The sequence below is a fragment of the Hyla sarda genome, chromosome 1 (assembly GCF_029499605.1).
Source record: "Hyla sarda isolate aHylSar1 chromosome 1, aHylSar1.hap1, whole genome shotgun sequence".
In the NCBI taxonomy this organism is placed as follows: Eukaryota; Metazoa; Chordata; class Amphibia; order Anura; family Hylidae; genus Hyla; species Hyla sarda.
Window position 1 is genome coordinate 427,294,464 of NC_079189.1, and position 25,057 is coordinate 427,319,520.

Below are 25,057 nucleotides of genomic sequence, written 5' to 3' on the forward strand. Positions count from 1 at the left end.
AGTTTGGGCACCCTGCAGAGTTAATATCTTGTACTGCTCCCTTTGGCAAGTATCACAGCTTGTAAACGCTTTTTGTAGCCAGCCAAGAGTCTTTCAATTCTTGTTTGAGGTATCTTTGCCCATTCTTCCTTACAAAAGTCTTCCAGTTCTTTGAGATTTCTGGGCTGTCTGTCATGCACTGCTCTTTTAAGGTTTATCCATAGATTTTCAATTATGTTGAGGTCAGGAGATTGTGAAGGCCATGGAAAAAACTTCAGTTTACGCCTCTTGATGTAGTCCCCCATGGATTTCGAGGTGTGTTTAGGATCATTATCCATTTGTAGAAGCCATCCTCTCTTTAACCTCAGCTTTTTCACAGATGGCATCAAGTTAGCATCCAAAATTTGCTGCAATTTTATTGAATCCATTTCTCCTTCTACTCGTGAGATGTTCCCTGTGCCACTGGCTGCAATACAACCCCAAAGCATGATTGATCCACCCCCATGCTTAACAGTTGGACAGAGGTTCTTTTCATTAAATTCTGTTCCCCTTCTTCTCCAAACGTACCTTTGCTCATTCCGGCCATTCAGGCTTGTCTATATGTTCATTTGCAAAGTTTAAACACTGATTTTTGTGGTGAGGACGTAGAAGAGGTTTTCTTCTGATGACTCTTCCATGAAGACCATATTTTTACAAGTATCTCTTTATAGTGGAATAGTGTTCCACAACTCCAGTGTCTGCCAGATCTTTCTGGAGGGATTGTGCAGTCAAACATGGGTTTTGAATTGTTTTTCTCACAATCCTGCGAGCTGTTCTGTCTGATATTTTTCTCGGTCTTCCAGATCTTGCTTTAACTTCCACTGTTCCTGATGACTGCCATTTCTTAATTACTTTCCGAACAGAGGATATTGACATCTGAAAACGTTTTGCTATCTTCTTATAGCCTTCTCCAGCTTTGTGAGCGTCAACTATTTTCAGTTTCAGATTTCTAGACAACTGCTTAGAAGAACCCATGGTGCTGATTGTTGGGGCAAGGTCAGATGAGTCTGGGCATTTAAAACCTTTGAGATTGACATCACCTGGTCTTCCCAGATGATGATTGAGAACAATCCATGACACTGGCAGGTCTCAGCTTTGCAAAGTGGGCAGAGCATGCTATAAATTCTGCAGGGTGCCCAAACTTTTGCAGACACCATTTTTTTGTTTTCTGTTATTTTGAAAGTGTAAATGATGGAAATAAAATCTAACTTTTGTTGACATATTATAAGAATGTCTAATCTGTAATTTGATGCCTTTTTGAGATTTTCCATCTTTCCTTGGCTTCTTTATGCACATTAATACAAATTTTTACCTGGGGTGCCCAAACTTTTGATCCCCACTGTATCTATCTATCATCTATCTACATATCATATCTATTTATCTATCATCTATCTATCTATCCATCATCTAGCTGTCTATCTCATATCTACCTCCTATCTATCTATCTATCTATCTATCTATCTATCATCTATCTATCCCTCTCCTATCGATCTACCTATCTATTATGTGTGTCTATCTATCTGTCTATCCATCTACTCACACACATGTATTTGCAGAAGCAGACATTCCAACCTATGTTTCAGTTGCAAGCAATCTCTTTTCGTGTCCAGAATTATGATGAATATTTGGAAGAAACTGCAGCCTGAGATTCAATTGCATATCTAGTCATACATAAGCCTGGCTTGATAGTCTAACACATCATATTTAGTGCAGTACTGATGCTTTCCCAAGAATTGTCCATAATTTACTGGAATCTCCTACTTGTGCTCATTTTGCAACCCAAGCTCACATCAGCGTATGTGCTAGAAACAGAGATTTAGGGTCAGCCATGCTGGCATTAAGCTGCCTCGGGAGACTTCATGAGAAACCTCTTCACTTCATTCTGACAAATTGTTTACAAAAACCAATGATTCCTTTAGGGAGGCATCCATAGACCAAAGCCCATGGAGAACTTGCTCGCATTCTCTGAAGCAAAATTTACCAGCATTTGCTCAATCTTTCCTTTCCCTGCACAGTATGAGCTGACAAGAAGTATCTTCCCACTACCGGGAAGTGTTCTCCAGAAATATTTTCCTTCTATATTACGTTTGACTTAGTGCTCTCAAAGCATTAGCTCCAGGTAACTTTTAGCAGCTACTGTAAGTCATAGTGACAACTGCCTAACCACAGTTCCAATTTAGAAGAAACCCCTGAGGTTTAGCGTTATGGTTTATGGAAGCTGCATGCAAGAGCAGGGCAAATGAAATAACAAAGAACATTTGCATTTCTCTTCCATTTACAGTCATTAAGTAAAATAAAATCCCCAAAATGAAGACCGAACAAATACATTAATATTAATGAGCAAGGGGAAAACAAGCAGCAGTCATGTGTTCATACCAGTAGAATGCGCGGATATTCAAGTAAACAGGAAGATAGATTTATAGTAGTAATATCATGTGAGCTGAGGGAAGAAACATGCATATCATTAAAAGTAATGCTTAATATACAGTAACAATCCTCATTATAACACTGCTGCATATAATGTCTCTGCTCTGTACTTTAGGAAGAGATACAGCAGGCCAAAGGAAGGATTTGTTCTCTTTCTCCATTTATCTTGGTTAAAATAAAAATAAATAAATTAAAAAAAACGAAAGAAATAAATAAAATAACATAATGAGCAAGAGACCATAAAATGGGCAATCTATCAGCCTAAGGCTAGGTTTACACTATGGAACTTCTGCCTGCAATTCCACTTTGAAATTGCAGGCAGAAATTCTGCTTACTAAAATGTACTTTATAGTGAATGGAATTTGTGCAGCGGAATTTGAGAACGGAAAATCCACTTGAAAATGTCCGCCTGAAGAATGGCGTTTCTCATTCTTCAGGCGGAAATACTCGCGGAACACGTTTCAGTCTATTGGAGACTGCAGTGTCCGTGTGGTTCTAGCCGCACTCGGAATCTCCGGGTGGAAATTTTCTGCCTGGAGATTCCGTAGTGTTAGGCTAGGTTCACACTGTGGAATTTCTGGGCAGAATTTCTGCCGGAGATCAAGCTGGCAGCACTAGGACCGCGCGGACTACATTGCCGTCCCCATAGATGGCAATGCCTTTCTGAGCAGGTCTCCCAAAAGATCCACCCAGAAATGCATTGCAGTCTATGGGGGCAGCAATGCAGTCTGCTTGGTCCTAGAGCCGTCGGCTCGATCTCTGGCAGAAATTCTGCCCAGAAATTCCACAGTGTGAACCTAGCCTTAACCTAGCCTATGGGTCTAATGACACGGCAGAATTTCTGCTTCCGGAATTCCGCCTCAAATTAAAGCCCATAGACTTCTATGGGATTCCACACTCCCATTCACACTTCTGAATTTCCGCTTCCGGAATTCCGCAAGCGAAAATTCAGAAATGTGAATGGGAGTGCGGAATCCCATAGAAGTCTATGGGCTTTAATTTGAGGCGGAATTCCGCAAGCGGAAATTCTGCCATGTCATTAGACCCTAAGGCTGGGTTCACAGATGGTATCTTGGTCAGTATTTGGACCATTATTTTTATACAAAACCAGGGATTGAACAAAACTACTACATGTTATAGGAATTAAACAGGATTTTTGGTTTAAGGAAAATAACCCTTAGATTTAATTACATAATAAAAGGAATAACTCGTTATTAAAGCTTTGCTGCTTGCTGTTGCAATGAATTGAACTGAATCGGCATTCAAGCTTTGTCTTGTATTGAGCCATGTAGCTGTGTCAGTTCAATGTGTTTGGGACAGATTTTTCAGCAGGCATGCTTCCAACCACTGACAGCAAACACAGATCTTCAATAGGAGGGGAATGAACCATAAAGCATATTAGGGAGGAATAAACAAAATGCTGACAAGTAGTTTTGCTGTGGTTCTGCCTTTATGTGAATAATATATTTAATATATTTGCTTTTAAAAAATGTGGCACATTTTTTGTCTTTGTTTGGCACATATTTGGCGTATCATGTATGGAATAGCCCATGAGTCAGAATTTTGGTGCAAAACAAGCTGAAAAAATGTGGTACACAGTTCCATTTGTCCACCCCCAATTAAGTTATATAAATAAATAAATATATATACATATATGCAACAACCTCCTTAGGGGCTCACTTTTAAGATGCTCTATTAAACATTTACGTTTTATAGTCACAGTTGCATCTATCAACGCAAAATAATTCCTATTACTGCTTTGTACAACTTGGAGCAATAATACGACCATATGTGTAAGACCTTAAAGGGGTACTTTTTTTTTTTGTTTGTTTAAATCAACTGGTGCCAGAAAGTTCAACAGATTTGTAAATCAAAAAATACAGTGTAGCCCGGACCTTCTAGGTGAGTATAAAATGGATATACATGGATCGTGCTTCAATAATAATTATCATTTATTTGTAAAAATAAGATTTCGACACTTCTCACAGGGCCCTTGTGAGAAGAACATGCATATTAAAAGGCAACCTAACAATGTATTAGGCAATAGTATTAAAATTATAAACTTGGCATAGAGTAATAGAATAAAATAGCAGAGTAAGATCTGTACCATGCAAATATATTAGAAAGTTGCTCTTCTAGATGTTTAGGGTAAATATGTCCCTTTTAGATACAGTAGCAAACAGTCTGTATTATTAGAAATTGTTACCGGTCTGTAAATTGTAGCTCAGGCGGTGGATATTGCTCCCGCAATGGCTGAGTGTCCGTGGTGTGCACAGTTCACTGTGCGGTGCTTCCAATTGTAAGCCTGGTCCAGTAGGGTCTGAGCGTGGTGGCAGTCGCTGTCGGATAAGGCGCTGGCAGGCGCCGAAGATCGTGGTGGTGTCCGGGGACTGCTGGCGCTGGCGTGCGCTAGAGTTGGTATTCCTCACCGCTTTATTAGTTGGTAGACAGGACCATATACTGGAGGGCTGGAAGTTCACTTCGTGGTGCCGGCGTCTGACGTCAGAGCCGGGATGGCTACACCAGGATAGTTGCACCGGGATGGATCTGAACTGCTGAACCGGGTAGGTAGCAGAGTGAGAGCGCTAATGATGGTACAGTTCATGAAGTGTAACTGGCCATAAAATTTAGGCACAGTTCAAGTACTACTATGCCAGTAGATAACGACTAGACGCGTTTCAGGGTTGTATAGTATAACCCTTTCCTCAGTAGTCATGACTACTGAGGAAAGGGTTATACTATACAACCCTGAAACGCGTCTAGTCGTTATCTACTGGCATAGTAGTACTTGAACTGTGCCTAAATTTTATGGCCAGTTACACTTCATGAACTGTACCATCATTAGCGCTCTCACTCTGCTACCTACCCGGTTCAGCAGTTCAGATCCATCCCGGTGCAACTATCCTGGTGTAGCCATCCCGGCTCTGACGTCAGACGCCGGCACCACGAGGTGAACTTCCAGCCCTCCAGTATATGGTCCTGTCTACCAACTAATAAAGCGGTGAGGAATACCAACTCTAGCACACGCCAGCGCCAGCAGTCCCCGGACACCACCACGATCTTTGGCGCCTGCCAGCGCCTTATCCGACAGCGACTGCCACCACGCTCAGACCCTACTGGACCAGGCTTACAATTGGAAGCACCGCACAGTGAACTGTGCACACCACGGACACTCAGCCATTGCGGGAGCAATATCCACCGCCTGAGCTACAATTTACAGACCGGTAACAATTTCTAATAACACAGACTGTTTGCTACTGTATCTAAAAGGGACATATTTACCCTAAACATCTAGAAGAGCAACTTTCTAATATATTTGCATGGTACAGATCTTACTCTGCTATTTTATTCTATTACTCTATGCCAAGTTTATAATTTTAATACTATTGCCTAATACATTGTTAGGTTGCCTTTTAATATGCATGTTCTTCTCACAAGGGCCCTGTGAGAAGTGTCGAAATCTTATTTTTACAAATAAATGATAATTATTATTGAAGCACGATCCATGTATATCCATTTTATACTCACCTAGAAGGTCCGGGCTACACTGTATTTTTTGGTTTTCCTTTTCTAGCAATTAAGGTATAGTTGCTTGCCCCGTTTGACCTCGGTGCGTAATAGTTGTGAGCTGCACACATCTACATAGTTTTTTCTTTCTAGATTTGTAAATCACTTCTTCTAAAAAAAAAATCTTAATCCTTCCAGTACTTCTTAGCGGCTGTATGCTACAGAGGAAATAATTTTCTTTTTGAATCTCTTTTCCTGTCACGACCACAGTGCTCTCTGCTGACACATCAGTCCATTTTAGGAACTGTCCAGAGCAGCATACCAGAGTACCCCTTTAAGCCTTGGTGCATGATGCAGAAGCCTTTTTTGCTGTACTTTGGATCTGGCACTGGGCATAAGGCATGTTGGGAATCCTATTTTTTGCTGTCCCACAAAATTACAGTGTATGACTGAAAATTGACTGAACACAGTCACCAGTAGAGTAAGTTTAATCCATTGTACTGAACGGGCATGGCTCAGGTGCATCATGGTATAAGTTGGCATACCTTTCTCCAGGTGTGCCAAAGTATACCACAAATGTTTCAGCGTCAGCTTCAGCCATTAGTGGCCGTACCATGTAAGGGAAATGGGTGTCATTTTGACAACTTCTGCTTTGCTGACTAGTAATGTAATGTCCCAGTACAGGACATGGTCCTGTACTACCTTTAGGCCCTGTCAGATTGAGACCCTCAGTTACCTGGGGACTCCCCTGCAGGGTCTCCCCCTGTTATTTACAGAATGTTGTATATACTTCTTTATTGTATAGACAGGATCCTAATGTATAGATAGAGCAGAGGACCTGTGAGAGATTGTCTCAAGGTCCTGTAAGTCTGTCACATGTTATGTTATGCAGTCACATGATTTGTTGTCACATGTTCTCCCAGAGAGCACCAGCTTAACCTATGACCCACAGCTTGACTAATGGGCTTTAGTCCAGCCCACCCCCCCTCCCCCCATATAAAGGGGCGGCCATTACAATTCATTCTCTTGTGATCTTTGCTGAGGAACAGTAAACACCAGAGAACTCAGTGCAAGTGACCAGCTACCTGGAAGGCCACAAAGCTACAGTCATTCCAGTAAGTCAAAAGTCTATGTCTGCTGTCACTACAAATAGTCAAGTTCTGCATATAGTCAAGCCTCAAGATAATTGTCTCAAGTCTATTACAAGTATAATTGGTCCCAACAAGCTGCCAGGTCTTCTGAGTTCCTGGCTACTTCTCTAGGAATCTGGCCTAGCTGTGAAGATAATTCCTTCTGTCTTAAACTCAGTAAAGCCTCCGTTAAACCATAACTGGTTGTAGACTCTCCTTTCCTTAACTAGCCATTGGAATAGCAGAGATACCGTTCGTGTGGTTCCGGTACCAAAAACCACTCTGGCGTCACGAACACTAGGGGTTAATAGCATCTGATCCCACCACCTACACCGCTACACCCGTGGTCCCGCCATACACCGGTGGTCCACCACAGTAACATGAAGCAGTAGTTCTTTTTGCTTGTAGTGTTAAAGGGGTACTCCTCCCCTAGACATCTTATCCCCTATCCAAAGCATAGGGGATAAGATGTCAGATCGCCGGGGTCCCACTGCTGGGGACCCCGGGGATCGCTGCTGCAGCACCTCGCTATCATTACTGCGCAGAGCGAGATCACTCTGCACGTAATGACAGGCAATACAGGGGCCGGAGCATCGTTACGTCACGGCTCCGCCCCTCGTGACATCACTGCCTGCCCCCGTCAATACAAGTCTATGAGAAGAGGGCGTGGCGGTCGTCACGCCGCCTGCCATAGACTTGCATTAAGGGGACGGGCCGTGATGTCATGAGGGGCGGAGCCATGATGTCACGCTGCTCCGACCCCTGTATCGCCCGTCATTACGCACAGAGCGAACTCGCTCTGTGCAGTAATGATGGCGGGGTGCCGCATCGGCGATCCCTGGGGTCCCCAGCAGCGGGACCGCGTTTATCTAACATCTTATCCCCTATCCTTTGGATAGGGGATAAGATGCCAGGGGCGGAGTACCCCTTTAAGGACCTATAGTTAAAGGAGGAGAGTGGAAAGATGTACAGCCCTGGTATGTTACATGATCCCCGGGATCCCCAGCAGCGGGACCGCATTTATCTAACATCTTATCCCCTATCCTTTGGATAGGGGATAAGATGCCAGGGGCGGAGTACCCCTTTAAGGACCTATAGTTAAAGGAGGAGTGGAAAGATGTACAGCCCTGGTATATTACATGATCGATTATAGCTACCATAAAAATGTGACCAAATCTGATTATGTTGGTCAAGGTTGTCTTTGCGATAAAAGCTTAATAAATAAAACCATTTTATGAAAATATGTCTCCCAGATATTATCACCTTAGAGCTCTCTTTTGAAAATGATTCCCGAGGGTAGGAAAGATTTGAGCATAGAACGGCTGGTGTTTAAAGGGAATCCAATGACAGATCTTAGACTAAAATTTCACATACTTCAGTCAGCATAATATTCTCGCTAGGAATTAATTAGTTGTTGAATAATTCACAAGGACAATGTAGGATGCATTCAGATTTCCATCATCACATGTTTAGAGAGTATTACAGAAAATACAAAGTTCATTGGTTACATTAAATTAACCTAGCCATTGGAGAAACCACATGTTTGAAGCCACTGTGACTATATTAGCAGATAATCAGCTCATTAAAGAATAACGGTGGTCAATCACAGACCTTGGTTTTAGTGCTCATGTGCCTTGTCAGTACAGAGCTGGGTGCTGGCTGGGTGAGAGGCTGTTGACATGGGTCTGTGGGGTTATGTGTCTCCTTGGAGAGACTGCTAAGCTGATGTAGGGAGTCTTATATACCAGGCAAAGCTTCCTGGGAAAACTATTCAAATTTGATCTCTTCTAGAACCCCAGGAACAGCTTTCTACATATGAGTACCTACCTTACTTTAGGAGAAGATTCTAGTTTGACTGGTAATCCCTAATCAGATTTAAATACTACCTATCATTAGTAATAAAAATTAATGTGCTATAGATTTGCCTATTTGAATTACTTTATACAATTTTGTAATTTTTGGTGTTAAATTAACCCCTAAAATTTTGGCCACCAGGGGTCCTGCCTGCAGTCCTGCTTGCAGATTGTCTCCTGCAGCAGCCTGGCAGAGACAAAAGTCAGGAAATGCAAGTGAGAGCACAGCTCAGCACAGTGTATAGAGTGTATAGTAGAGTTCAGTGTCAAGAGCCGAGGGGTGTGTGTGTGTGTGGTCTCAGCCAGTCATCGCCAATCTCATACTTAACTGCTGTCTGACCACAGTGCTCTCTGCTGAGCAGGAACTGTCCAGAGCAGGAGAGGTTTGCGATGGGTATTTGGTCATTCTCTAGGCAGTTCCTGACACGGACAGAGGTGTCAGCAGAGAGCACTGTGGTCAGACAGAAAAGAACGATACAACTTCTTTTGAGCATATAGCAGCTGATAAGTACTGGAAGGATTAAGATTTTTACATAGAAGTAATTTACAAATCTGTGTGTGTGTGTGTGTGTGTGTATATATATATATATATATATATATATATATATATATATATATATATAAATATATATATCATTTTGGCTGATTAGAAAAAAAATATATAGTTTTCCACTGGTCAAACATTAATTTACAGGGTAGCTACCTCCAATAGGTGGCACTAGAGAGACAGCTTTCTTTCCTCTGGAGGAAAACTGATTTGCATAAAATGATACGTGGCATTTAATCTAATTTTCCTCTAAGGAATGACAGGACTCCAATGGCGCTGAGTAGACTTCAACACAAAGCTTCAACCATAAATATATTGATAACCCAGAATGTTGGCTTCCTGTCATTCCTTGGAGGAAAATGTGTCTTGCTGCTCTGTTTGTGGACAGTAGGGCTGCAGAAGGACGCCAGTTTGTATGTTCTACTTTTCCCAGTGTTGTGCATGGTCAGCACAACCATTCATGGTAAGCTCTCAATCACACTATGCGTTTACCGTCATTTGTAATAATACACCATGGAGCGCTTTTTACAGCAGTAATAGGGCACCCATCGCCTTCTTTAGTAGCCTCATTGTACTTTTTTATTATTCTGTATGAAATCAGAAGTTATTTTCCTGTTGGATTCCACATGATAATAGCAGAAAATGTTGACATTTTCCACCTTTAGGAACCCTCCCATTGAGAGGAACAACTCCAAGAAGAATATTTCTGCCATGCGGTGCTTTCTAGTACAGAGCTGCATGGGACTGTGTGTGCCGCCATACATACTACTACATTCATACATTTTCCAATGGTCTCTATAGAGTCAGTTTTGTATTTTTCATATATTTGGAGCCAAGGTATACTGGACACCTGTATGTCAATCCTTGTATGTCAAAAAAACATCCTTTGGTCATTCTTTGGCTATGAGCATAATGGCACATATGCGCACTGTGCACTACAAGCTTAAAGCAATGTGTATTCAGCAACCAGTGCAGCTTACATTATTCATCTGCTGTATGTCTATTACACCATTATGCAAAAAAACTATCTCCCAGAGGCTCTGGGGTAAATATGACAACACAACTGAGGGATAAACCCTCAGATTAATATCCCCAAACTAAGATACCCCCACTATTTCTTATGTTATAACTTTATTAAGCTCCATAGAGCATAAAACCCATTGTGTGCAAACAAATTAAAAACACAGAGTGTGTCTGATACTGCGCTACTGCACTATTATTATAATGTCTGGAGTAGCATCACTCCCCCTATTTATATATGACACGCTGTATCTTTTGCTGTTTCACCGTGGCGGTCATTTGGTGGAGAGATGCGTTTCCAGTAATAAGTTATACTGTGAGTATTATCGGAATTGCACTCTGCTATTTAAAACCATAATCTTAGCCTGTCCAACGTTTCACCGATGGACTCGGCTTTGTCAAGGACTCATAGGCTATCATTATCCTATGAGTCCTTGACAAAGCCGAGTCCATAGTGGAGGTATCTTAGTTTGGGGATATTAGTCTGAGGGTTTATCCCTCAGTTGTGTTGTTGTTATTACACCATTATAGCTTCTTATTCTACCAGGCAGCTGACATTTCTTGAGGCTGCCCTAAACCTCAAGACATAACTTGATCCTGGGACCTCAGCTTTATCCAGAGAAGCTTTATGTCTATCAGTAGCAAACTTCAATTTGCCGGCGTTGCATTTCTGCGTCTCTGAAGCTCTTAAACACGATCTGTTTATATCCGAAACTAAAAACAATATGACCAGCTCAACAGTTTTGGAAAATTAAAGAAATTACTGTTTGGCAATAAGCTAAAGTCGAATGGACTCAGCCGGAGCCTGGAGCACCGTCCCTGCTTACATAGTCCGGTTTATTGTGAGAATTATGTAGAATCTCTGACTTGTATTGTCTTCATTTGTTTTTCTTTGTTTCCTCCATAACTGCATGAGACATAAATTATTTTTCAACTTATATCCTACAGACAAAAATTTTTTTTTTCTTGTTCGGATGTTGGAAGCTTTACAAATGAAGCTTTTTATCCTTGAGGGATGAAGTGGGATTTGATTTAATTTTTCGTGATGTTTCATGTTGTATGCTGTGTGCTTCTTAAAGATGCAGTCAGTGAAAGTGTTGCTTCATTTATGACAGCAAAGGACACAGCGCTTTGAGGGACCATAATGTAGTTATCACCCAAGGCAAAAATTAAATCAAATACTAGTATAACGCCAGGGGTCGGATACATCGTCCTATTGTTTGGTGGATGTGGATTAAAGCTGTTAACAGTTACATTTGAGGTAACATTAACACGGTTCTTTGATTATTTTGGTATACAAAGTATTTGCATGTTTTACATCTTCATCTCACGTCATTGACGGAATGTGAAGGTTTTAGATTTTGATGATACTTATTTTTTTTTCATCTTTTTGTTCCCTAGATGTTATTAAAATTGGAAAGTGAAAAGTGTATTTTTGATCATCTTGACTACAATAAAGACATCATAGGTAAGATACATCTATGGTTATGCTGACAATAAGACTATCAGGTAAAACATACAAAATCACATGTCTAAAGCTCCAACTTTTATATATTCATTAACAAACCTCAGCGTATGGGGTGTTTTCTTAGGAGCCAATGCCAGCTATGGAGTTATTGTTAATACATGGATGGGGCTGGTATATGCAAAAGGTTTTAAGGATGTGTTGCATATATCGAGTCTATAGAGGATACTGATATGCTGTATGAATAAACATCATATAAAATGGAAATAATTTGACGGTTCCAGCTGAATCAATCGTCACTTAAGACTGCGTGGTCATTGCCATCCTCATAGCCAGCAATGCATTCCGCGCAGATTCTGCCAAAAGAATGAGCAAGATTATTCTTTCAGCAGCGCAATTTCATCGATGGAAGCCCCGCTGCTGAAGTGCAGTGTGCAGCAATGGATGTCTGCAGCATTGGAATTCTGCTTAGAAATACTGTAGTGGGAACCTAGCCTTAGGGGTTCTAGGGAGGGAAATAGGACCCATGGCTTTTTCTTTCTGGCTCATATAGAGGAAGCATGCACTATGATATCATAAACCTTTACTTATCTTCAGCGGTGCCTCGGGTGCCTCGGGTATCACACTACCGGTCAGCCAATTACTGGCCACAGTGATGTCCCGTCTTGAACAGTGACTGGCTGAGCAACAGTATTACAAGTAAAAACTAGATACTTTGTCTGCCGTCAATCTTCTGTTTCTATAGGGAATGACACAGACTCAAGGCTTACAATAGATAGCTCGGATTTAGCATAACAACTATGCCTTATATACTGGAGTCTACAATAAAAACCCTATATATTATTTTCATTAAGAATCTATGGCTGACCTATGTAGCTGTATGGCATACAGTTCTATGGGCTATATACTCAATGGGGGAAATTTATCAAAACCTGTGTAAAGGAAAAGTGGTGCAGTTGCCCCTGGCAAGCAATCAGATCACTTCTTTCATTTTTTACAGGCTTCTTTAAAAATAAAAGAAGCAACCTGATAGGTTGCTATGGGCAACTGCACCACTTTTCCACTGCACAGGTTTTGATAAATCTCCCACAATGCACATACACCACCAATACAGTATAAGCCTTCATTTGCACAGCTGACAGCTATTGCTATTATAACAGGCTATTTTCAGGGGTAAACGTTTCTTAGGTTATTGTAGAAGGTCATTTCATTGATCAGAAGTAAACACACTAGTGATGAATCTCATGACACAATGAAGTTATTGGCATTTTATCATTCAGGCTTCCGTGCATGTATTAACGTCACAGATTAAAAACCAAAGGAACAAAAAATGTTACAGAAAAACATTCCAAAAAACGTAAAGGAAAGAAAAATTGTCTAGCTTTATTCTAGAGAGGATCTGAAAGGAGACATATTAAGGCATGATATTTTACTTGCCAAAATGTCTGCTACTCAGTAATACGACTTACCTTTTAATGCTACCGACCTACTAAATCACCTTCAATCATGTAAAAAAGGACGGTAAAATGAAATAATGTGGATTCTTCCATACCGTGCTCCAGATCACTCCTCTGAGTACTGGTTTTAGTATTGAGAAGAGAGAACTAATTCCAACATAATATTATACAACTTCAAATGCTTCCCCATAAATCTGAAATGTTCTGTAAAAGCTTTCTCCTGGCAGGCATATGGTAAAGTTACAGTGCTGTAAACATGTGGGGCTAGAACGTAAAGCTGCATGAATTTAACATGATCTCATGCACTCTATCATCTCGATTTAGCCCGAACAATCATTCACACACTTCCTAGACTGTGGTCAACATAATGCAGTCCAGGCAGAGACCTGCTATATGAATGGATGGAAACTTTAGGGATACAGGTGTTATTGACACGTCAGCATAACAGGAGAGGTCACGGGATGCTTCTAAGCCTGCTAAGTGGGGCTACATATGTACTATAAGGACACATAGGCCCACATTTACAATTGCAAACCCGACATGTTTTGTCCGATTGTGCGCCAGATTCTGTCTGCGCCAGATTTTGCGTCCGAATTTGCACCAGAATTGAAAAAAAATGACTAACTCTCCATTTTGCTAAGAAAACGCAGGGGAAATGGGGTGTGGTATCCGAAAAGGGGCGTGTTCCTGACATTTTCACTACATATTTACTAAGGTTTCCACATAAAATGTAATGTGGTGGATTTCAGCAAGGAAACCCTACAGATCAGAGCATGTGTAAAAAAAAGCGTAGGGAAAATGTAGGGAAACCTTAGTAAATACCGTGGAAAATAAATTGTAGGGAATTTAAAACCCACAAAGAAACCTACACAACACTCTTAGTAAATAAGGGCCATAATGTCACATTTTGGCCAGAGGATTTTTTTGACAATTTATAGCCCTGGCTTCTCCTTGAATCATTCTGGGTTATTGATCCAGGTTGATATTACACATATTGGATGCAGGCAGCAATCTGTTCCTTCCCCCCTGTGAAACATAAATGTTAAATGTTGTACACTCGGGTCTTTTCTTCTCCTACATCACAATCAATACAAACATCTAACCAAGGACACAAATAAACAGCAGCTGAACTCTAAACCAATACATGCTGTATATTATGTTTTTCTTGCTTTCTGAGGAATCTATAGACACTCACGAGTACTTTACAAAGAAAAAAACATGCTATGTATGTGCAAATTGTTATATTGTTCTATAGTGATAATGTTATATTATTGTTTTATTATTATTGTAATGTTCAATATTTTTAAATAAAAGAACTACAGGGAACCGTGTGTGCTTCTTTATATTTGTAGCATAATCGCATAGGGCACAAGGGTTGATTATTGGGCGATCATAGGAACGCACGTGCATCATTCATGTGGCCATTAAAGGGGTTCTCCGGCGCTTAGACATCTTATCCCCTATCCAAAGCATAGGGGATAAAATGCCTGATCGCGGGGGGTCCCACACACCGCACCCCTTTAGAATCAGTCCCCGGAGCGTGTTCGCTCCGGCTCTGATTACTGTTGATCACGGGGACGGAGCATTGTGACGTCACAGCTCCGCCCCGTGTGACGTCACACTCTGCCCCCTCAATGCAAGCCTATGGGAGGGGGTGTGGCAGCTGTCACGCCCCTCCCATAGGCTTGCATTGAGGGGGCGGAGCGTGACGTCACACGGGGGTTGAGCCGTGACGTCACAATGCTCCGGCCCTGTGATCAACAGTAATCAGAGCCGGAGCGAACACGCTCCGTGGACTGATTCTAACGGGGTGTGGCGTGCAAGATCACGGGGGTCCCCAGCGGCGGGACCCCTGTGATCAGGCATTTTATCCCCTATCCTTTGGATAGGGCATAAGATGTCTAAGCACCGGAGTACCCCTTTAAAATAACAATTTTTGGCTACAGTGACCCTGGGTATACAAGTGATATGGAGCTGACAATGATAATGTGAAGGGTTAGATCAATTCTTGTTCTGTGCAGACCATCGCCCATATAGAAGGGTCCTAAGGCTGGGTTCATGCATAGTGTTTTAGTCAGTATTTGGTCAATATTTTGGTAAGTATTTTTACCAAAACCAGGAGTTGGCCCATAACACAGAAAAATTTGCAACTATTTCCATTATAGGTTTTCTCTCCTTTCCACTCCTGGTTTTGTCTAAAAATACTGATCAAATGAGTTTTTAAAAATGACAAAAATAGTGTGTGGGAACTCAGGCTTCACATCTTCACATCACACTTTCTGATGTATGTTTAGTGCATATACTGGGAAAGCTCCTAATATACATGCTAAACATGTCCATAGGGTTCATTAGCCGAACAGGCAAAATAATGTACTTTTGGTCTTTGTCTGGCCTGTATACAGCTGTATAATTTTCTTTTTTTAAAGGCATAGCATAGCATAGTAGACTACACTATTGTTCACTATTGTACACAATGGTATCACATACAACATTTATATATGTGGATAAATGGGGGAAAACACCCTTTCTTAGTAAAAATGCTTCATCCAAGTAGGAATAGAGTTTAAATTGGTTATCCAGGAATCGAAAAATAAGGGATGAATTCTTTCAAAGACTCCTCCCTGTCTGTCGCCAGGTTAAGTGTGGTTCTGCAGCTCAGTTCCATTGAAGTGAATAGAGCCAAGTGATATAGATTTTATCAGATACCTTGTAACTTTCTTACTCCCGGCCAAATCCATATACACAATTTATATACCGTAGTATACCAAAGTAAATCAAACGGAGCCATGTCAGTTTGTACATACTTCAAAGTTCTGCTTCCACTGAGCTTTATTGCAAACCCTTCAACCTTATATCACCACTGCAATTAACATAAGTTCCCACCCTCACTAGGGGGGTGTTCTTAGTCCTAGCATCCATATAAGGTATAGCCCTTTGTTAAACTTCAGCGGGGTTCAAGTCCTCTTGGGTGTTAGCCAGCAACTTCGTCTATTCGATGGTGGGGGCTAGAGATGAGCGAACTTACAGTAAATTCGATTCGTCACGAACTTCTCGGCTCAGCAGTTGATGTCTTTTCCTGCATAAATTAGTTCAGCTTTCAGGCGCTCCGGTGGGCTGGAAAAGGTGGATACAGTCCTAGGAGACTCTTTCCTAGGAATGTATCCACCTTTTCTAGCCCACCGGAGCACCTGAAGGCTGAACTAATTTACGCAGGATAAGTCATCAACTGCCGAGCCGAGAAGTTTGTGACGAATCGAATATACTGTAAGTTCGCTCATCTCTAGTGGGGGCCAAACAGGAAGAAGCAGAGTAGCATGAGGAGAATGGAAGCTTTTTATCCCAAAATGGCCATTTTATGTTGCATACATATATTCACACATTTATATGACCATTACACAAGTTGTAATACCACACCCAACCTGGGGACAGACAGGGAGTGGTCTTTGAATGAATATAGGTCTGTTTTTCAATTCCTGGATAACCCCTTTAATATTATTCAGAAACTGCAATAGAATAGTAAAAAAAATAAAATAAAACTGTAAACAGTAAAAAAAAAAAAAAAAAAGTGCTATAGAACAAAACTCATCATTATTAGAAGTCCAGGCTCCTCATGAAATTACCATCATATTATTAATGGCTTATTTGGCCACTTAGTAAAACTATATAAATTATGATTCATTGCAACTTACAAAATCATCATTATTTCCTGTCTGTCGACATAAGCTACAGTAGAAAGACTTACTGTCTCCTTGTCCATTTGGCGTAACCTGATGGTGGTCACATGACATAAACAGATCCAGGCATAGATTCTGTGAACTACCAGTTATCTGGCATTCTTGTGGCATATATTAGCACCATATTAAAAAAAAAACCTGTTATTTATCTATTAAAGGGGTACTCCGGCGCTTAGACATCTTATCCCCTATTCAAAGAATAGGGGATAAGATGCCTGATCGCGGGGTCCCGGCGCTGGGGACCCCCGTGATCTTGCACGCCGCACCCTGTTAAAATCAGTCCCCGGTGCCTACTCGCTCCGGGTCTGATTACTGTCAATCACGGGGCCTGAGCATTGTGACGTCATGGCTCCGTCCCCTCAATGCAAGCCTATGGGAGGGGGCATGACGGCCGTCACACCCCCTCCCATAGACTTGCATTGAGGGGTGGGGCGTGACGTCACACGGGGGTGGGGCGTGACGTCACACAGGGGCGGGCCGTGACATCATGCTCTTTCGCTCGCGTGGTCGGGATCCGAAGCCTCCAGCGTTGTCGGAAGCCGTTGAGGTGGGTGCTGCAGCCGAGATCCCGGGGGTCCCTAGCAGCGGGACCCCCGCGATCTGACATCTTATATATATCCTTTGGATAGGGGATAAGATGTCTAGGGGCGAGTACCCCTTTAAGCACATCTTCTTTTAGGAATCTGTACCCTGTATACTATGTGCCGTTCCCTGATATTACATTTTTAAATAACGCAATGTTTCTATACAAACTGAAATACAGACAAGGAAATGAATATGCATGTGAGTGTGAACGCTATCAGGGTATATGTGGATACTTAAGGCATCAGCATGTGCATTGTTCTGACAGCATGGCACAAGAGCAGATAATCCTTCAGCACGGAGAACAATGAACTCTATTGTGTTACTGTGCTGCCCCCCTGTGTACTGGATTGCACAATTTTTACTGTGTAGATTAGGCTGTTACGGAGAGATCTCCGAGTGGATTTAATATAAGAAAGTAATAAATCTTTCCTTTAACCTCAAGCTTCCTCAGAATAATCTGTTTTCACTGTCTTGTTTTTTCCTCTAGGAGACACAATGAGAAGCACGGACGTTGTACACGTGTAAACACTCTGCGGTCATTGCATATTCTTTTTCCTCTAAGTGATGGAATTGGTGACACGGTATTTTGTAGAATGTGTGGTAAGACAAGGTGCTCTTTCTATATGCTATAGTGATGCCATTAAAATATTCACAGATACTATGGAGGATTGCAGTGACCCCCATATACAAAGGCTTCAAATCACCCTGTATACTTATATGCTACACCAGTGTTTCCCAACCAGGGTGCCTCCAGTTGTTCCAAAACTACAACTCCCAGCATGCCCGGACAGCCAAAGGCTGTCTGGGCATACTGGAAGTTGTAGTTTTGCAACAGCTGGAGGTACCCTTGTTTGGAAACACTGTGCTACAATCACACAATGACTGCTGAGGTTATTATAAGGTCAACAGAAAGGGTCCTGATCTCAACTGGTATCTTTAATAACTATAATAATTCACATTAATGGGATTTCTCCACAGTTGTTTCTGTGTGTGTATATATATATATATATATATATATATATATATTTGCATAAACTTCACATTCTGATGTCAGCACCTGGTTATTATACAGAGGTAATCACTGCTACATACTGTATGCGTATAGTTTCCTGCAGAGGCTGTCATAGATGGCTGCAGGACCTTCCTTCTCCTGTGGATGACTGACATATGGCTCTCCTCGACCCAATGAACTTGATTGATAGATCTCTGCCTATACATACTTATATATATATATATATATATATATATATATATATATATATATATATCTCAATTAACACTGGCGGGGTGTAAGAAGCTGGCTGGGACTATCCCAGACACATTAATGGATGGTTCCTGTGAAAGCAAAACATAATGTAATGTCCCAGTACAGGATATACTCCTGTACAGTACTTAGGCTCTGTCAGGTTGAGTCCCTCATTGTCCTAGGAGCTCTCCTGCAGCGTCTCCCCCATAGTAGTAAGTCTAATGTTATGTATGGGGTTGTAAATATAGTGCATAATGTTATGTATATGTGTATAAAGGACCTTTAAGGACCTTTGGAGGTATCACCTGTTATGTTCACATATGTTATGTTACCCAGAGAGCACCAGTTGACCACCTGACCTGCAGCTTGACCTATGGGCTTCTGGCTCAGCCCCCCTTTATAAGAGGGGGAGCCATTACAATCTCTTCTCTTCTGAGATCCTGAGGTACAGCAAAGCACAGACATCACAGATCCTGTGTGCAGTACACCTGGAGGCCATAAAGCCTGCACACCAGCCACATTGTCAGTAAGTCAACTCACATATGTCCGCTGTCTCTACCAAAGTTAGGTCACTAGTCAAGTCAATTATAGTCAGAGTGGCTGTATTGAAGTCTGACCCAAAAGTACTGAAAGTCCCAGCAAGCTGCAAGGCCCTTTCCGTGTTACTGGTCGACTCTCTGGGATTCTGGCTTAGCTGTAAAGACTTTAAAAACTGTCTAACCTTAGTAAAGCTACCGTTAAGCCTTACCTGGTCTTGGACTATTATTGCCCTGCCTAACCTTGGGATAGTGGTGCTACCGTTCGGGTAGTTACCACTCTGGCATCCCGAATATTAGGGGTTAATAACACCTTGCCCCTGGGCTATACCATCTGCCCCATTCACTCACACCCCATGGTCACACCACAACTTTGGCGTCACCACAATAAATAGATGCAATATGGGAGTCTGCCCCTGTTTCCTGCTGCCTGTGGTTCAGGCAGCACAAAACTGATGACAGGTTCCCTTAAAAAAAGAGGTTCTTCAGCAGCTGCAATTTTTATTATATAGTTCCCTATTCCTGCTGCTACAAAATATCATACCACACACCTCGGATGCTGCAGGGGATTCTTTTGAAAAGGAGGAGAACATATCATATCAGTCTGTGGTCATCAGATGAACGGTATGGTGTGTATAATGTATGTTTCTCTATAAATGATAAGGGTATACAGGGTAGCTGTCTCCACTAAGGAAAAGGGCTTGCTATCTGCTGCCACGTCTTGCACCATTTTGGAGGTAGAATCCTCCATTTAAGAGCATAAGAACATGACCTCAAGGAGAAGCATTACCCCATCAGTCCTACTATAATTCATAAGAATACTAGAGTTCTGTATAAATGTTTTATTATCTTAACCTAAGACCTAAGGATTTTGGGAATATTCACTTGGACTGCAGCGCCAACAAGGGTGATTTCTTTTCTACATACACTTTCTAGATTCCCTTCAACAACTCTCTTTCCTGGAAAACAAAACTGCAGAAAATGCTATGGCTTGGGTGTTGTTTAGCAATATGTAATTTGGCAGGCATAAAGAGTGTGTATAGTGGTATTTGTTGGGAAAAAGAAAGTGTTGCCTTATAATGTGCATTAAGATCTTCTGGCCATTTCTGTATAGGGGCTTTGGGGAAGATTTATCAAATCCTGTGCAGAGAAAAAGTTGCCCAGTTGCCCATAGGAACCAATCAGATTGTTTCTTTTACGTTGCAGAGGTCTTGTTAAAAAAGAAGCAATCTGATTGGCTGCCATGGGCAACTGGGCAGTTTCCTCTACTCGGGTTTTGATAAATCTCCCCCTCTCTTTCTACTCTTTTAGGGAGATTTATCATTGCCTTCCTGACATTTTCCTGGCTGCAATTTGACGCAAAATATTTTTGTTGGTCAGTTACTTTTTGCACAAAAATGATGTGCAATTTCAAAATAGACAACTTTGGCAAAAGTGACTGAAATGCAGTGCTTCATTCTTGACTACGCAGTGGGCAAGGTTTACTAACTGTGGGGAAGATTTATCAGAACCTGTCCGGAGGAAACATTGCCCAGTTGCCCCTAGCAACCAATCAGATCAGACCTCTGGAAAATGAAAGAAGCAATCTGATTGGTTGCTATGGGCAACAGGGCAAATTTTCCTCTGCACAGGTTTTTATATATCTCCCCCTGTGTCTTTTTTTAAAAGGCACAAAAATAATGCACAAATGTTAGGAAAAATGCTAACTTATATCTTTATCTCTGCCTTGCCTACAGCAATTTCTGAGGTGATTTTTTATTTGTGCCAAATTTATCAAATTCTCTGCGATGTTTTGATAAAATAGGCATACATAAGCCAAAAACACAGCCAAAAAAAAGGCTGTGAATTGGTGCACACACACATTGATAATTCTCCCCCTTTATCTCTAGTTGCATCCAGTATGCTTTAACCCCTTAAGGACGGAGCCCATTTTCACCTCTAGGACGAAGCCCTTTTTTGCAAATCTGACCACTGTCACTTTAAACATTAATAACTCTGGAATGCTTTTAGTTATCATTCTGATTCTGAGATTGTTTTTTCGTGACATATTCTACTTTAACATAGTGGTAAAATGTAATGGTAACTTGCATCCTTTCTTGGTGAAAAATCCCAAAATTTGATGAAAAAATAAAAAATTGTGCATTTTTCTAACTTTGAAGCTCTCTGCTTGTAAGGAAAATGGATATTACAAATATTTTTTTTTTGGATTCACATCTACAATATGTCTATTTTATGTTTGCATCATAAAATTGACGAGTTTTTACTTTTGGAAGACACCAGAGGGCTTCAAAGTTCAGCAGCAATTTTCCAATTTTTCACAAAATTTTCTAACTCGCAATTTTTCAGGGACCAGTTCAGGATTTGAAGGGTCTTCATATTAGAAATACCCCATTAATGACCCCATTATAAAAACTGCACCCCCCAAAGTATTCAAAATGACATTCAGTAAATGTTTTAACCCTTTAGGTGTTTCACAGGAAAAGCAGCAAAGTGAAGGAGAAAATTCAAAATCTTCATTTTTTACACTCGCATGTTCTTGTAGACCTAATTTTTGGATTTTTACAAGGGGTAAAAGGAGAAAATGTATACTTATATTTGTAGCCTAATTTCTCTCGAGTAAGCACATACCTCATATGTCTATGTAAAGTGTTCGGCGGGCGCAGTAGAGGGCTCAGAAGCGAAGGAGCGACAAGGGGATTTTAGAGAGTACGTTTTTCTGAAATGGTTTTTGGGGGGCATGTCGCATTTAGGAAGCCCCTTTGGTGCCAGAACAGCAAAAAAAAAAACACATGGCATACCATTTTGGAAACTAGACCCCTTGAGGAACATAACAAGGAATAAAGTGAGCCTTAATACCCCACAGGTGTTTCCCGACTTTTGCATATGTAAAAAAAAATTATTTTTATTTCACAAAAATGTTGGTTTTCCCCCAAATTTCACATTTTTTAAAGGGTTAATAGCAGAAAAGACCCCCAAAAATTTGTAACCCCATCTCTTCTGAGTATGGAGGTACCCCATAAGTGGACCTGAAGTGCACTGCGGACGAACTACAATGCTCAGAAGAGAAGGCGTCATATTTGGCTTTTTGAGAGCAAATTTTGCTCGGGGGACCTGTCGCATTTAGGAAGCCCCTATGGTGCCAGGACAGCAAAATAACCCCCACATGGCATACCATTTTGGAAACTAGACCCCTTGAGGAACGTAACAAGGGGTACAGTGAGCATTTACCCCCCACTGGTGTCTGACAGATCTTTGGAACAGTGGGCTGTGCAAAATTTTTCATTTTCACGGACCACTGTTCCAAAGATCCGTCAGACACCTGTGGGGTGTAAATTCTCACTGCACCCCTTATTACATTCCGTGAGGGGTGTAGTTTCCAAAATGGGGTCACATGTGGGTGTGTTTTTTTTTTGCGTTTGTCAGAACCGCTGTAACAATCAGCCACCCCTGTGCAAATTACCTCAAATGTACATGGCGCACTCTCCCTTCTGGGCCTTGTTGTGCGCCCCCAGAGCACTTTGCGCCCACATATGGGGTATCTCTGTACTCGGGAGAAATTGCGTTACAAATTTTGGGGGGCGTTTTTCCCTTTTACCTCTTGTGAAAATGAAAAGTATGGGGCAACACCAGCATGTTAGTGTAAAAATTATTTTTTTACACTAACATGCTGGTGTAGACCCCAACTGTTCCTTTTCATAAGGGGTAAAAGGAGAAAAAGCCCCCCAAAATCTGTTAGGCAATTTCTCCCGAGTACGGCGATACCCCATATGTGACCCTATTCTGTTGCCTTGAAGTACGACAGGGCTCCAAAGTGAGAGCGCCATTTGCATTTGAGGCCTGAATTAGGGACTTGTATAGGGGTGGACATAGGGGTATTCTATGCCAGTGATTCCCAAACAGGGTGCCTCCAGCTGTTGCTAAACTCCCAGCATGCTTGGGCAGTCAATTGCTGTCCAGAAATGCTGGGAGTTTTTGTTTTGCAACAGCTGGAGGCTCCATCTTAGAAACACTGCCGTACAATACGTTTTTCATTTTTATTGGGGAGGGGGGTGGTGGGGGGGCAGTGTACGTGTGTATATGTAGTGTTTTACTCTTTATTTTATGTTAGTGTAGTGTAGTGTTTTTAGGTTACATTCACACTGGCGGCAGATTACACTGAGTCTCCCGCTAGGAGTTTGAGCTGCGGCGAAAAATTTCCCGCAGCTCAAATTTGTAGCGGGGAACTCACTGTAATCTGCCGCCAGTGTGAATGTAGCCTGTACATTCACAAGGGAGGGGGGTCAAAACTACAACTCCCAGCATGCACTGACAGACCATGCATGCTGGGAGTTGTAGTTTTGCAACAGCTGGAGGCACACTGGCTGGAAAACCTTGAGTTAGGTTCTATGACCTAACTCAGTATTTTCCAACCAGTGTGCCTCCAGCTGTTGCAAAACTACAACTCCCAGCATGTACTGATTGCGGAAGGGCATGCTGGAAGATGTAGTTATGCAATGGCTGGAGGCACGCAAGTACAACTCCCAGCATGCCAAGACAGCCTTATGCTGTTCCTGAATGCTGGGAGTTGTAGTTTTGCAAGATTTAGAGGGGTTCAAGTTGTAAATCACTGTCCAGTGGTCTCAAAACTGTGGCCCTCCAGATGTTGCAAAACTACAACTCGCAGCATGCCCAGACAGCAAACTGCTGTCTGGGCATGCTGACAGTTGTAGTTTTGCAACATCTGGAGGGCTACAGTTTGAGACCACTTAGTGATCTACAACCTGAACCCCTCTAAATATTGCAATACTACAAGTCCCAGCATGCCCACACAGCAAACAGCTGTCTAGGCATGCTGGGAGTTGTAGTTTTGCAACATCTGGAGGGCCACGGTTTAGAGACCACTGTAAACTGTGGCCCTCCGGATGTTGCTAGGCAACAACTCACCTAGCAGGACCCGGAAGTATTGCTGCCGCTGCCGCCGCCGCACGTGGGAGAGGATCGCGAACAGGGATCCGGGATCCAGGTAAGGACCTTCGGCGCCGACCTTCCCTGGACGGTTCCTCCGTTTTGCCCGGACACCGATAGGTGGGCAAAGCGGGGGAACCGAACTTTAACCCCCCCTCCCCCGGTCTGCTATCGGTCGGTCGCTCGGCCGACCAATAGCAGGGATAGGAGGGGTGGCACCCCTGCCACCAAACTCCTATCCCTTTAGGGGGATCGAGGATGTCTCGGACACCCCCGATCCCTCTTATTTTCCGGGTCACCGGGTCACCAGTGACCCGTTTGACCCGGAATCGCGCAGATCGCAGGTCTGAATTGACCTGCGATTTGCGCGCATCGCGGTCATGGGGGGTCTCAGGACACCCTTCGGCGATGTGCCGGAATGCCTGTTGTTAGATAACAGCAGTCATTCCAGCCCGATCACCGCTACCGGTGACGCGGCGCTCCCGGAACCCCGCGACGTACATGTACGTCGCCGCGCGCCAAGTGACACTTTGCGGCGCCGTACATGTACGTCGCTCGTCGTGAAGGGGTAAAAGGGGCACTCTGGTG

General features: G+C 42.3%; 1 protein-coding gene across 4 annotated transcripts in view; it reads right to left on the reverse strand.

Moving 5' to 3' along the window:
• TTC28 (tetratricopeptide repeat domain 28) overlaps positions 1 to 25,057 on the reverse strand; it is a 652,388-nt gene that overhangs the window by 42,724 nt on the left and 584,607 nt on the right. The gene's annotated exons all lie outside the window — the stretch shown is intronic.